Source organism: Alligator mississippiensis, chromosome 1 (assembly GCF_030867095.1).
Source record: "Alligator mississippiensis isolate rAllMis1 chromosome 1, rAllMis1, whole genome shotgun sequence".
In the NCBI taxonomy this organism is placed as follows: domain Eukaryota; kingdom Metazoa; phylum Chordata; order Crocodylia; family Alligatoridae; genus Alligator; species Alligator mississippiensis.
The window spans coordinates 288,182,344-288,198,918 of record NC_081824.1 but is presented as its reverse complement, the minus strand read 5'-3'; positions in this window follow the sequence as shown (position 1 = coordinate 288,198,918).

The window sequence follows — 16,575 nt, the reverse complement described above, 5'->3', positions numbered from 1 at the left end:
GAGAGAGCCACACTAGGTGAATTTAATTGCAGCAGGGACACAAGGAAATTGTAACGTGTTTACAACATATGAAGATAGATATATTAGGAATGTTGATATTATTTCACTTGGTTTGGACAATAAGATCTCTTTTCCATTCAGGAGCCAGTGGGACAAGATATATACCAGAACTGGGTTATTCATCATAATACCTAGAGACTATTTACCTAAAAATACTCTTTTGGGATATATCCCTAGAGGGGACTATTTTAGGGAACCTATCACCAGATTATCATTAAACATTAAGGAACACATGATCACTTTTGTCTATTGGAATGTCTCAAGACTATGGTAGGCATGTGCCAATAGAGGTTAAAAGAGAAAACTTCCATAATGGTAAAATCCCATAATTACTTGTATGTGAATAGGCCTCCCACATACAGTGGTCTCTGTGTAGGCTTAGGCCTCCAGATGTGTGAAGCAATGTGAAAAAGGACAATGCACATTCAGCAAGGATGCAGCAAGATGAGTAATTATACACAAGATATAATTCAGTCCACTGAAATTGGTTTTGCCTTGGATTACAGTGATGCTAAGATTTTAGCAGAGAAGGAAGAAGAAGAAAAATGACTAAGCTGCATTTGGATAAAGGCAGTGATTCTTTGCTGTTTGAAAGCAGACTGTTGCTGCCAGAATAAAAAAAAAAGTGTATTATTGTAGTAGGTGGTCCAGATTCCAGATGCCAGCTGGTAGTATAAAGTGTGGTATAAAAGGGGATAAAGTGTACTATTGAAAGTTTAGAGACACTTTTCAGGATGACCGCTAGGGGGCCGTAAGGAGGTAAGAGTTGGTGTAAGCAGAACATGCAGACAGATTAGTTTTTGCTGTGACTATGGCTGGTTGGATCTTTGTAATCTTCACAATAAAATGGCAGATTAAAACTGTGGTTTTTGTTGTGGGAAAAAAAAATCATATATTGCACATTGAACCTGAGAAAGCACCTAACCAGCTGTACATTTTACATAGGCAACAACAGACTGCAAAGATGGCTGCAGATACCATCTGACAAAGATGAAAACTATATTTGTATTCCTCCCTCCATACCCCTAAACGCAAACCTCTAGGCTTTTACAAAGTCAGCCTTTTACTAACAAAGTTATTCTGATGGATACAGGTCATTGATTTAACTGTCTCTGAATCACTCCCCTGGTGATCTGCCTGACTGGCTTGCTCATTCACAGGAGAGTTTTTTGAACTATAGGTTAAATTTTAATGAAACACCTCAAACTAGCTGCTGTAGCTGATGACAAAGTGCTTCTATAGAAATCAAGGAAGTGTCCATATCTGCATCTTTACCTTCATCTCTGATTATAATCCCTGCCAAAATAATAATAATACAAAAGTGATGACAATACTGTGAGTACCTTAACCATCGGTACAGACGGCTCCAGAAAGACATTACCTTTTAAGGTCTTCCAAGGATCTATTAACTCTGTAAATTATAAGCACTACCATCAGATCTAGATAGGTAAACAGATAGATACAGAGAGTTTCAGTGAAAATAAAAACTAGACAAAACTTTGATTGTTTTGGGCCCGCTCATGGGTTGTATTAAGGGACTTAAGTGAGCAGGAGCACAGCTCCCTATCCTCTGTTAGATTTAGGGGACAGAGGGTGTATCTACATGTGCCCTATTGCACCACTGTTACTGCCCCCTACTGCACCTTTAGGAAGTACTAAATGACGGTGGAGTAACAGCTGTTTCTGCACCGTGCCAGCAGTGCATGGTTTTACACAGATTCACGGAAGTTTAGGTCTGGAAGTTTAGGTCTGCTCGGGGCAGGAAAGACTGCTGGGGTCAAATAACCCTAGCGAGGTGTGTGTCCAGTCTCCTTTTGAAGATCTCCAGGGTAAGTGCCTGCACCATCCCCGATTGGAGTCTATTCCAGAGTCTGGTCACACAAACCGCAAGGAAGTTTTTCCTTTTCCAGTCTGAAATTATCTTCTAGGAGTTCACAACCATTGCTCCTGGTTTTCTCCTGGGGTGCTTTGGTGAATAATTGTTCACCTAGCCCCTGATGCTCTCCTCTGATATATTTGTAAGCTGCCACCAAATCCCCCTGAAGTCTTCTCTTTTCTAGGCTGAACAGTTCCATATCTGTCAGCCTTTCCTCACATGGCTTGCTCTTCAGGCCTCTAATCATACCAGTGGTTCTTCTCTGGATGCTGTCAAGCTTCTCCACATCCTTCCTGAAGGTTATTTTTAGTCACTATGTTGCCAAAGTGAAGCGCTATAGCAAGGGAGTGCGTCACTAGAGTGACGTAGCTGTGGTGCCATAGTTTGTGCCTGCTGATGCTACGTCACCATAGCACATTGCCACGATAACATAGTATCTAGTGTAGATGCACCCAGTATGGCCTAAACTTCTCTTAATTTTTGGGTTGTGTGGTGAGAGCACTCCCTGTTATTCTAAATCACTTGAAACACTGCTAGTATAGATTTTTGGCCAGTTGTGCACTAGTCAAGTTACATGCACAAAATATACATCCTGGCATTTGAAAGTGTTTTGGTGTTGGATAGTTACTCTTGTCAAGAATTTGATATAATGATATAATGAAGTAACTGTTTTAAAAAAGAAAAAAACCCTGACGGTATATAATATAATATAATATAATATAATATAATATTTGTCATAGATATATATATGTGTGTGTGTGTGTGTGTGTGTGTATGTGTGTGTGTGTATATATATATATATATATATATATATATATATATATATATATAATAGATATACAGATGGCGCTCATCACTGTAGTATCTGAGTGTATTTCAATTCAAGGAAGTAATCATCATCATTAAAAACTAGAAGAGCTAGCCAAATGATTCATAGCTAATAATTTTAAATGATAAATTTAGCATAGTTTTCCAACTGCAAATCAGTGATGAGCACGTTTGGGTTTCTCCAGTGTAAGCACTCTAGAATACTTGTCAAGTTTCTTGTGCATTTGACATTTGTCAGGTTGTTTGGGGAGGTTATTTGCAATCATTAGAAATTTAAAATTATATGATTGAACCTGAATCGCTTATTTCTGTTCTATGATTGGATGAGTAGAACTCATTCTTCACAGAATAAATGTATTTATTTACATGTTAAAAATTTACTTAATAAAAATATTCTCCAAACCAAGCTGTTTTTGTAAAATTCTAAGGATTCAAACTTTATGTTCAGTAGCAATCCTCTGAACTGAATTCATAATCAGTAGCAATTCTGTGTACAAAATACATAAGCATTCAAAGAATTTAAGGGGCAAGAAAGAGCAATTAAATCACTTAGATGATTCAAACATGCACTAGATCATCCCTTGCCATTTGGCAAGTTCATGTGTTCGGCATAAAATATATGCAGCCTTTTTTACCTTTCACTTTTGACCTTATGTGAATGCCAAGGACCATTGCCATTCATAAAAACTTAAGAAATGCCATATTGGATCAGACCAATGGTTTATCTTAGCCCAGTATTCTGTCTCCAGCAGTAATAAGAATGGATGCTTTAGAAGGAAAACACTGAATTGGATATATCTGGAGTCATCTATCCACTGCTTCTCCTCTTCCCAGGCATCCTGAATTATTGCTTTAAGATGAACCTCTCCAATTGTTCTGTTTAATAGGTATTGATAGATCTATAGTCCATGAATTTGCCTAGTCCCTTTTTGAACCTGACTATTCTATGTTTTTTAACAACCTGCCATGGTAATGAGTTCAACAGGTTAACTACATGCTGAGTATGTCTACATGTTCCCCTATGGAGCTGTTGTTACTGCGCCATCATTTAGTATTACTGATATAACGCATCACTACAGAGATAACCAAGTACTGTTGGCATGGTGCAGTAATGGCTGTTACTGTGCCATTATTTAGTACAACGGTTCTCAACCTTTTTTGTACCAGGACCCATTTGTAAACATCAATGGCCAGTCCTGACCCAGTGTTCCTCACTCCTGACCCACTGCCCCCAGCCTCCCAGTGTGTGGGGTGGTGGGGGTGTGTGTGGCGCCCCAAGCAACCCCTTGCAGGCTAAAACTCTGCCAGCCTGCAAGGGAAAAGCATGGTTCCCCACACTTTTCTCTGTTAAAAGAGAATCCATGTTTAAAGTTTGTTGATCCATTTTTACAGTTTGTCCACAACCCTTTCTTATATTTTTGTGACCCACTTTGGGTCGCAACCCACAGGTGGAAAAATGCTGATTTACTACTTCCTTTAGGTCTGGTGCTCAGGAGGGACCACGATGCTGCAGCTATGTCACCATAGTGACATGCTCCCTTGCTACAGTGTGTTACAATGGCGACGTAGTGGCTAAAAATAACCATGTGCCACCAGCACTGTGCAGTAATGGCTGTTACTGTGCTATTGTTTAGTACGTGCTGACACACGGTTATTTTTAGCTACTATGTTGCGGCTAAAAATAGCTGGTGTCATGGTTTGTGCTCACTGATGCTATGTGGCTATACTGCATTGCTACAGTGATATAGTATTTCATGTAGACATGTCCACTATGTAAAAAAGTACTTTCTTTTGTTAGTTGCAAACACTTTCAAGAGTGTGTAGCCTGGTTCATTCTTGAAGTGTCTCTAAGACTTCAAGAAAGTTCAAAGCAAGCAAATAGGAGAGACAACAGGCACCCTTTCATCTTTTCTTCCATGGGGAAACAGTTTTGTTAGAGATACAGGATGCACAACACTCCGATACTGGAAGGGAGTGGTGAAGGATGTCAAAAGTATAAGTCCTAGAGCTCCCTCTGGAGCAGTTTGGCTCAGAGTTGTGCATAATGGACACAGTCTGACCCCCTCTAATAGGTTTCTGTGCTTGGATAAAGGACTGAGAGGGGAAAATGATGCCCAGATAAAATTTCCAGGCCTAATGGCAGCCCACTGACAGAACACCAAAAACTAAGAACGTTTTTATTTGGTAAATATACAGTATAAACATAGGAGTGAATTGATTTTAATGGCAAAAGGTCAAAAGTCATTAAAACATTTCAAAGAAGATAGGAGTCAGGGAGTCCTGTCCCAATGATTAAATGAGATGCAAGATACAAGTCATTATAAACAAATTGTTGGCGTCACTTATGTTGACAGTGAATTTGACATGTATAAATAATTTGTTTGGATTTAACGGTACAAACAAAACAGACTGGATTTTTTTTTAACTAATAGGTCTTATCTGATATAATCCAAGTTTATTGGTTGTAAATTCCAGCTCTGCACAGTGGCCACTATGAGTTCTGTGTTCACTTTAAGTCATCCTTAACCCCTGAGAGCTTACACTGTGCATAAACCATTGTCAGACAAGGTTCCTTGGGTGAATTTGATATCTTTTATTAGACCAACCCAAATTTGGGTTGGTCTAATAAAAGATATCAAATTCACCCAAGGAACCTTGTCTGCCTATATCCTTAGACCAACACAGCTACAACCTAAACCCCTAAACCATTGTCTTGATTCTATGCACAGTGGTTTATCTCAACCCAACTTTTGCCCTGTCATGTGTGTGTTACAGCAACAGAGTTGGAAAATATCTGGGTCTCAGATCCATGTTATATATATATATATACTTGCAAATATATAATGTACACAAAAAATTACATTAAAAACATAATTAAGTTTGCAAAATCAAGCTCTCAAAAAGTTAAAGAATTATCAGAATTTAGGCTGCCAGAGTAAATATTCACATACTATTTTTTTTCACAAGATATCTGAAAATGGATGTTTATTATTTAATACTCTTTAGTGTTATATGCTATATTTCCTACAGAATGGATGGTGATTGTATGACCATATATTCAATATTTTGTTTTCCCCTCATCTTCCTACTTTTACAACAACTTCAGGAAGGTCCCTATAGAAAGTGACAATCGTCAGAATCAAAATGTTCCATGTGTCTGTTGTAGCAAGTGCTGGTCCTGTGAGTGGCCATGATACCCCCTGATGGCCGCTCTCCCCTTGCTTCTCAGGCTTGCTTCCCTTCATCTTTCCTGCCATGCCTTGATGTTATTTCATTCTCAAAGAGAGAGGCCACCCCAGGGATCCCTGATTGCATGCTGCTGTTCAGGTGTGACTACTCAGCACCTTAACGGCTTATTATATGGCTCCAACTGCTCCTTACATGACACCCATGCCTCACAGATGTTATCAATTAGTGATACCCCTAGGCCTATACTGAGACCCAATCTCCATCCTTGTGCCATCAACCTTCCTGGCCTCCAGGGCTCAGGCTGCTGCTTCTGTCTGTCCACATCTGGGCCCTTCACCCATTCTGGCTAGCCCCGGGTACCTAGTCCCCCCTGAGCACTGGACTCTTCTGGTCCCCCACAGGCACCAGACCTTCTCTGGTCCCATCTCCACTCTATTCATGAGATCTGGACCTGGTGCTGAGCCTCTTGACAGCACCACTGCCCCTCATCTCAATTCCTATAGCACCACCCCCTCCCTCAGTTCTAAAGCTGCCTTCTCTTAACCTCTGGGAGCACAGAGTCTCCCTCTGTCTGCTGCTTGCTCAGGAGTTCCTTCCATGCCAGTAGCCAGATTTGGAGTGCCTGCCCCAGCTCTGGCCCTGGGCTTATCTCCTGGTTAAACCCCACCCCTTCCTGGTCAGTTGCTCCTCTGCCTGCTGACCCAGCTGCTTCCAGAGCCTTCTCCCTTCTGAAAGAAACAGGTGTACCCAGTGCCTGTGGCCATCAATGTGTCCCTTTTAATATTGTTCCTGCCCCTTTACTTTCCCCTCTCCCTGCCCAGCTGTTCAGGCTTCCAGTACTCTAGCCTTTCTGTACTCCACCAGGCAGGCTGCTGAGGATCAGGGATTTCCATGCTATCAGCTCCTTGGCAGGCTGTTCCATGTTTAGGTTTCTGGGATTGGGATCCTGTTTCCTTGGCATTCCACCTGTTTCCTTGGCTATCACCTGAAATGTGTAAAACTTTCCTCATGTCCATCATCTTAGCCTTCCATACCCTGGCAAAAAATAATTTGGTGCCTTATGCCCTCATTTTTTTTCTCTCTGGCTCCCAATCTCTTTGTTGAGCTAGACATTGTCTCCATCTCAGCTCTCATGGTTCAATTTCAATTTCCTTTTATCATTCTATGGCAACAGGTTTCAGTTCTTGTTCTCTTTCCTTTAGAGTTTTCATTTTGTTCCTTTATACTGCCTGGGTTTAGCCATGGAGTCACTGAGAACACAAGAACAGTTGATTGGTTCTGTGTCCTGAAAACTAATATTTATGCCCAAACTGGCCAGGAGTAGGCCAGAGTTATGTCTGGAAGGTAGCCTTTGCTTCATCCTAGGCTAAAGAATGCTTAGTACAGATGAAATCTTTGGGAATTTTAGCTAATACCATTTTGAGTAGTCTACTGAGCAGGGGAAAAAATTGCTGTATTGCAAAAGTGTATTACTTGGCCAATTTTTCAGATTTTCATGGAAGTGGGAGAGGGATCATCCCTGACAAAGGTCATCCCCTGTTAAATTTAACTTCCTTTCTCCAAAATGCTAGAGCTTTTCAACAAAGGATAGTAGAACTCTTTAATATTGCCAAAATGATGGATTCACCCTTCCCCTCCCCCCCCCCCCCCAGCAATATCCTTCTCAGAAAATAATATTGGAAGCATGGTGGCATGGGAATTTCATCCTAAATCAGTAAAGTTTTGTCAAGGTAAAAGTATGTAAAAACAGGGTCTTCTAATGTGAACTTTTAGCCAACCTTAGTAAATAAGTGATGTCACCAGCTTTGCCTATAATAAACTGAAAAAGTGGACATTTTGAATTATGGATTTATTGTCCTAATTTGTCCTCACCAGAAAGTCTCAGTGGAATTATATAACCTAATTTTATGGTTAACTATTTATATATAATTAGAAGCAGTGGTTATTCTCTTAGTGAAGTTACTATTGTTAACCTCTTTTAAAAAATAGCCCAGACTCAAACATCTGAGTACCAGATTTTCATGCTGTATTCTACTATGTGCTGCTTTGTTCAACTATTCATTATGTTATACCATATGAGCATAATGTTATGTAATATCATGATAATATGAGAGCTAACGCTTCAGCGCATATATATAGACTGCTTGCAGATAATTAACCCCCCCCCCCAATAAATAAAAATAAAACCGTGCCTTACTTGGAGCATTCCTGTGCCAAGCCGTGTGCATACTCAAAAGAGGAAGTACCTTAGTTGGACCTGGCTCACCCAACATCTGTAAAGATCAGGCGCTTTTTTTAGTGGGGCTTTTTTGGCAATCAAATAGCTGATTGAATCAGCTTTAGCTAAAAGTGCCAAAAAGCCCTGCTGAAGCACCTAATCTGTATAGATGCTGCAGAGCCAAGTTGAAGTAATGTGCTGCTTCTTCTGGTAAAGCAGTTTGTTTGCGATTTTTAACATCCACAAGCTGCTGTAGTGTTAAGAATCAATTAATTCTTTATAATAGATATTAAAATTGTTGTGCTGGCTGTAAAGAATTTGATCCAAATTGATTTTTTTTTTTTTATTTAATGATAATAAGTAAAGGTCACATTTTAAGGGGCTGTTGAATCATTGAAAAGACTCAATTTCAACCTTGTTTTAAATAACTGTAATTGAAACTCATCAGAATAATATATCAAATACATTTTTATCCTTGTTGGTTAGTTTTCCTTTTTTGTTGTTTAGTTTTGCTTTGTTTTATTTTAATCTTCTTAGCTATCATCCTCCTAGGATCTGATCCATGATTCTTTTCCAAGAACAACTATTGTAAAATAAGAGGAGATTTTTTATGTGGTTACTCAAAGACTTGTTTTTATGTTTTGTTTTCCTTTCTTGCCAACCCCAAAGAAAATGAGTGTGAAGGAGGAAAGGTGATAGGATTAAAAATTAACACAACAGAAATTGGTGGATATCATCTTAAATTAAATTAAATAGTTTTCAGATTTTATCTTGCTCTTCAGTGATATAGCAAGTATATAATCATCCTCTATAATAAAGACAGTTTCTAAGAAAGTGATGTAGATGTAATAAGCACAATAAAAAATTCAGTGTCTTCACCAAACAGCACAGGAAGGTCTGTAGGACTGACTTGTGCAACATATGTCATTTACAAGGAAATGCTGACAGCTGAACTAAGTACCTTTGGCAAAATAATTTAGGAGTAAAGGGTAAGCTGGAGAGCTTGGAAAAGTAAAGAGAAATCTTCAAAGTACAAAGTCATATCTTTACACTCTATTGCCTTAATGAGCTCTTCCATTTGTTAGTGATAATGCCCTTGGGCACTTCTCTGTATAAAAGGGTTTATGTCTTAATGTTGCCAGAGAGTGAAGAACTATGTGAGGAATGCAATTAAGGAGAAGCAACTGTTGGGCTTTGTGAAATAGAACTTGATGTTTCCACTTTCAGAAGAGTACTCATGATTCTGAATCACTAACAACTGACCAACAATATCATCTTCCCTGTTGTGAAGGGAAAAGCAAAAGCACCTGTTACACCTGACTTTTATAGATGCATATGTGTGTGCATGCATGTGTGTATGTCTGGGGTCTAGAAGCTGCAGTTAAGTGAACTGCCATGAATGGGAATGGAATTGATCTTCTGGTCTTAATCCATCCACATTTAAACTGGGAGGAATGGGTGCACTGCAAAGATGACATCCTTTAAGTCCGGTGGCAAGAGGAAAAACACCTTGGAGCATAATAAAACCTGGCTATGATTTAATAAAAATTATGACAACATGCCTGAGACAGAGAACAGTATGCCTAGTCTTTGTCAAAGGAAAGACTGGATTACCCTGATTTTGACTGTTTGGGGAGGAAGCACCTTCTTCCCACACAATCATGACTTATTTTAAACTCTTTCACCATGCTAATAGACAATCTCTCTCAAAATAAGGTCAATTTTCACCCATCTTTCTTCAAAGTCTTTATCATGGAGAGGATGGGCCCTTCATCATCCCATTAAAATGTTCCACCAAGCAAGGCAATGTCTCTGAAACACAAGTGATTTTTTGCGTACCAACCTAATACGTTATTTATTTGTGGACCAGTTGGTTAGGAGATAGATATCAAAAGTACCAGTTTCTCCCCAAATATTGCTAGTAGCTCAGACAAAGATAAGTTCTTCAGAAACATGCACCAGCTCAAGAGCCATGCAAACAATGTTCAGGTTGCGTCCAGTTTTGTTTTGTTTTTTTTCTACCGAAAATCTTGCTTAAAGTAGAATAATCAAATAAATATGCTAACAAGGTATCTCCCCAATGCCATTTAACTAGAAAGAAGGTAGTAGAGGAGTTGAAAATCAAGGGAAAAATGAAGATACAATCAAGAAAAGAGCATAGGCAGAAAGATAGAAGATAAGTGAGCACACTCGGTTGTAAACTAATAGAGTGAGGGATTTATGGCTACTGAAATGGTAAGAAGTAAAATACGCCAAAGCAGAATACAATTAAAGTGTCTAAATAAATAATGCATGATGTCTAATTAAAGAAACCAAAGTAATTAAAGTCATAAGAGAGGCATGCAGAGGAAATTATCATTGCCTTGACTTATTGGCAGCATAATTTGCCTGGAAGATGTTGGAAAGTAAGGTGCATCCAAAAATTATTAATGTCTGTTATAACACTGTCTAAAATGAATATTCAGGTGATAGAGCTTATCTTTATCTTTTCTTTCTTCTAGTTTCTGACTGATGTCATATGTTTTTTAACACTGACATAATTCAGATAACTTCTTCCAGAAGTACTTGAATTGTGTTTTACAACACAAAACTTGTCAACCTGAAAAATATGCATTGTTCCTTGGTACAATCAGTGTTTCTTGTATAGTTTGTGAAATTCACTCCTTTCTGCTACACTGGACCACAAGGTTTCATTTAACTATATTTAACAAGTAGGAAATATATGTATGGATATGAACAAATAGAAAACATGAACTAAGCATAACTGATGTTATATTATCATCTTGAGCATGTAGTCTGAAGCAAATATCTTCTAGAAGTATGTTCCCCCCCAACTCATTCCAATAGATTTTTTTTTTAACTGCTGAAACACAGAGATGATCATATAAATGTAAGCATTGCTAATTATTTCATTGTTCATTATTTTAGTGGAAATAGACATGTCATATGCCCACCCCATGATCTTCCTCACTAAGAGTTTCCCAGAACAGTGCTCCTAACCCTTAGGCTAGAGGCTGTTCTGGGCTTGGGGTGTGGGGACCTTCTCAAACTTTCCAGTTAAAGCTACTTTATTTTGTATAATGATGATTACAGAGGTGAATCCAGGGGGAGTGTAGTGGTGCAGTCACACCTCCCTTTGACTCCTGCTTCACCCAAAATTTAAAAGCAACTGCCTGGCAGTGGTAGCACCATTTATATTCAGACAGAAGTGAAGGAGTCATTGACTTCATGGCTCATTGTAATCTACCTGATTCCTTCTAAAGTTTTCATTCCACAGGTGTTAATGACCCTCTCTCCTTTTTTTTTAATGGTCTTGATGTTCCACTAATGAAGCTTGCCTTTCTTCTGCAATTCTGCTGTCTGTTAGCTGCTCCTAATAATGTAGTTCCTGTCTATCAGTCCTGCAGACTGTTTTTAATTCTAGCTAAAAGCATTGACTCAGGTGCGGAAATAACTTTCAGTAAAACATTGGATGCACTGTTGAGAAGTTTGAGATAGCCAGAGTTTATGAATCTGAAAGAGATGTACATTTAATTCTAATGGCTACAAGACTAAAAAAACCCATCTTTTGATGTATTTTTTGCTTAGCTTGTTCTGTTTTTTACATAGTATGCACTAAAGTTAGTTAATGCATATTCCAACAAAGTGACATTCAATCATTACATTATTCACTCATTCACTCATTGACATTATTCAATTTTAAAATGAATAATATAGACCAGGGCTAAGCAACCCCTGGTATGCGTGCCACCGCTTCGCATGCAAAGGCATTTTGTTTGGCACATGTGCCTCAGGGAGCCATGAGAGGCCTGATCCTTTTTGTGGCAGTACAGCAACAGCCCTTTCCCTGCCATCTGCCTCAAGGCGCACGTGCATCCACTGCCAGCAACAAATCAGGCTGGGGATCTATAGACACCCCCCCACACACACACAGTGCAGCTACTTACAGCATTCCCACAGCCTGCTGCAAGCAACCCAGGCTTTGTGGCAGGTGGCAGAGGCCTGGCCAGAGCCCAGGCTACCTGTAGCAGGCATCCAGGAGGCTGCAAGCATCTGCACTGGGGTCCATGGAGCCCAGCCCAGCTTGTTGCTGACTGCAGGTACAAGTGCTTCATGGCAGATAGCAGGGAAGGGGCTGGGGATACACTGTTACAACAAGGATCGGGGCCCCTTGCAGCTTCTCCAATGTCCACCCCTGGCACGCCAGCATCTTAAAGTTGAGGTTGTGGGTGTTTTTGGCACTGTGCCCAAAAATGTTGTCAACCCCTGATATTAGTAAAGCATATTAGTAAAGTTTCTAGTTTCTTTCTACTGGGGGAGAAAAAAAGTATTGTCTTACATGTGATGATGCACCACAACATCTGCACCCCGCCTTTTCAAAATCCTAGATCTACCCAGGGATGATTAAACCAGGCAGAGGAAGTGAGACTTGAATGTGCCTGTGTAGCTTGGTGGTAAGGACGCAAATGTGGAAGGTCTGGACCCTATCTTTAGTCCCTGCTCTACAATAGTTGTATTATCTTTTGAAGTAGCATCACACTTTCAAGACTGAGTTTCTTCTGAGAGGTTCTGGGTTGTCCAGCTATGTATCCTAGAGGAGGGAGGCACTTCCCATTACTTCCCTTAGAGAAAGTTGCTAAACCCTGGAGAAGGGGTGGGAATTAAAATGTACTCCTGTTTGTAGTCTGTTGAGTTGGCCAGCTTGCTCATTTGTTGTGAATCATATTCAGAGAGGCCTAACACCCCTCGTGTATGGTTCAGAAAGGCATAAACTTCACCTCTATGAACTAGTTAGTCTCTAAGGTGCCACCCTGTCCATATCCTGCATAATTCAAACTAACACAGCTAACTATCTTTCTCTCCCCATGTATTTTATAGGGTGTTTTTGTGCTTAGGTTAGTATTGCAAATTCTAATAAAGGGACAAATATGTTGGACTTATAAAGCAAAGCATCCTAGTTATTTCTATATGAGACATGGCAGTGCTGTACAGATAGTTTGATGCAGCATTCTGCACACTTTATTGAGAACTGAAAGCAGTATAGTCTTTCGTTAACACAGTGCTGCATCTTTGCTATGTAAACTATTTAATTACCTTGGTTGAAGTACCACTTTTACATAGTTCTGGAACCAAAAGCAGTTTAACTATCTCAAGTATCTCTGAATGGAGCTGCCTTGCTCCAAGGAGGCATAACCTAAATCTTTTTGTGTGTGTATTTGGGACTTGCTGGCTGAGGTATGTAAGTCAGTTAGCTGCTTGAGAAAATTTCAGGCTTTATTTATGAAAGAATGCAAGAGGCAATTTTTTTTTGTGGGTGATATCTTTTATTGGACTAACTAGATGGTTGGTATAGATGACAGGCTTTCAGGTATCACAGTACCCTTCCCCAATTTCTGAGAGGAGGCGGCACAGCAGAGCAAAATAGCAGATAGAACAAGAGATTGTGTAAAATTCTATATGCAAATAAAAACAGGATATAAAAAATATTATTAGGTAGCCAACAGACAAGAGAGATGTGATAAAATCTTGATGAGTAGAAGAGCAAGATTGTTCAAGAGGGTCATTATCACAGAGATGAATATCAATAGATTAAAATGGACCATAGGCTCACTGTCTATATTAAATCACTCATTCTTATTGTCCAATAGGCTAATATTTTTTTTGTTACCAGGCATATATCCTGGTGGTGTTTTGTAAATTTCTCTTGAGCATTAGAACTTTGAGGTCAATGGAGTGATTTTTTCTGTGAAAAATGTTCTCTTTCCTGTGCTCTAGTGTCTCTGCCTTTTTATCTTTTTTCCAGTAATCATTCATTGTAGTGTACTTTTTTGTTCTGTTTCACCCATACGGTTTCCAAGAGGCATTTGAATGGGGTATACCACATTCTGGGATATATACATGTATGTCACATGTGTATGTCAGTGGGGGTTTTCTTCTTGTATTTTAACTTGCTGTGGGGCTTTTGGGGGATCTTTTCCAAAGATACAGTTTATTTCTCTGCCAGCACATCTTTTTTGGGTAAAGACAGTTTTTACTTTGACAAGGTAGATATCATGAATATTCTCCTCAGAGGATATATAATACTGTCAGAGGGTCTGATGATAGATCACTTCTTTTTTTGGTGTGTTTGGGATGATTGCTGACTTTGTGGACTCAAGTGTATGGCAGTCCTTGGGTTTTTTCTATATAGTGGATTGTGGGGTGTCAACCCAGATGTAGATTGCAGTATCTTAAAAGCTGATGTTAAGATTATTCATGGCCAGGAGCAAGTTGTGGCATTATCAATTGAAGGGGACATGGAGAGTATCAGCCAGTGTCAGAGGTATTCTGTTCACAGTATTTTAAATGCATTGTACAACAAAACTGCTTCAGTACCTCAGTTATTATAAGTACCAAGGAAGAAGATAAACTAACATATATATCAGGAATGAATCTGGATAACATCGTGTTAGTTTTCTAGGAAGTATATTGGCAAATTAAAAGTGCAGTAAACAAAATAGGTTTTGGGTGGAAGTATATTGAGTTGTGAACAACTACCATGCTTGTTCACACACTGCACATACCTTTTCATTAAAAAAAAATTAGCCATCCAAAATTGAGATGCATGTCTTAAGTGAGGAGATGGATTTCTTCACCAGAACAGAGGCAGGGGAGCACTAGAAAGGTAGCAGGGGGCTGTGTCTGGTGCCAGCCCACTGAGTCCCATCATCCATGTCATTGTTGCAGGACCATCATGGCTACAGGTGTAACTCTCTCATAGCTCTGCTGAATTGGCAGCAGTTGTGTTGTCAAAGTATCAGAGGAAGGGGGAGTGAAGCTGATGATGGGACTGCGCCCTTATTTCATGCAGATGAACTCCACCCTTAATTTAGCCTTTGGCAGAGAAGACTGGGGGGGGGATTCTTCATCTGTCTTCCCAAAACATGGTGTGCATCTTTTTCAGGGGCATGTTCTCAGTGGTAGCAGATGATAGAACAAGGAGAAATGGTCTCATGTTGCAGCCAGGAAGCTTTAAGTTAGATATTAGGAAAATCTGTCTCACCAGCAGACTAGTAAAGTGCTGGAACAGGTTACCCAGAGAGGTTGTGGAGTCTCCATCCTTGGAGGTTTTTAAGACCTGGTTATACAAAACCTTGGCTGAGATGACATAGCTGGGGATAGTCCTGTTTGGAACAAGGAGCTAGACTAGATGACCCCCTGAGGTACATTCCAACCCTATGATTCTGTCGTATGCAAATAAATACAGTGTTTAAATTTGTCCTATACAGATAGAAACATCACTGTGATTACATATGCATTGGGAATACACTGAGGTTAATGAAGTTATGTAGGAAATAATTTGAAATTATATATTGTGGTTTTACCAGAAGTCTTGCAGTAGCTGATGTTTACCTTGAGACTCGAGTCCTGGAGTCAAACTATTACAAGAGAGAATTTAAGCTTTCACTTAATCAGAAAAAAACCTTGATTTTTGTCTCTTGAGGCTGCAAATAAAAACTTAATGTCATGGTGCAAGTATACCTAAGATCCTCAGAATTGTTTATGCCAAGAGGAAGAGGGTATTAAACTTTTTTGACTCATTATTTTAAAGACAAGTTGATTATTTTTTTTTTTTTAAGGCCCAACTGCTGATTTTTTTTAATGCTTAAGGTTATCAGTAATGCAAAGATTATGAACTGATTTAAGTCAGACTTCCTGAATTCAGATACAAATTTCACACCAAAGGGCATCTCAATACATGCTAAGTTACTAGGGTTACAGGCAGAAATTAAGAATATCAGCAAGTAAGTCTGAAATTATGCCATCTTTCATACCAAACCCCAAATGAACCTATTATGAAGGCAGCCTATTAAAAAAAGTTTGGTTACCTTTTGTTTGTTTGTTTGTTTGCTTCATTTGCACATGCAAATTCATTTGATTTCATCAATCAGGACCAAATCTGAAAGTTAGTTGCCATCATATAAAGAGAACAGGTTCCAATTATGTTATTGGCCTCCATCACCCTTTTTTGGCACTTCAAATTGGTGACAATGCTTTAGATTTCTATCCTTTCACATTTCTGTGGATTTATTCCAGTTTTTCAGTTTCTCTACAGACGAGTCTTGGACTATTTGTCCTTTCTCAGGTTTTGTCGTTTCCTGATTGGTTTACTTGTAGCAGGGTTCCATGTTACTTAAAACAGAAGCACAACATAAATATTAATTCATTTTCAAAAATAGACACAGGAAAAAGCCCTTTTTCCTGTCATAATTCAAAAAACTTGAAGACTATCTACCCACTGTCCCTTTGATGAATCTCTCCTTGTAGCTCTGATCAGATAACACAGTTTGACAGAAATATTCTTTCAACCCAGCTGTTTCTTCTGGCACATTGTAGAAAAAGAAATCTGGTTATAAAGCAGGAA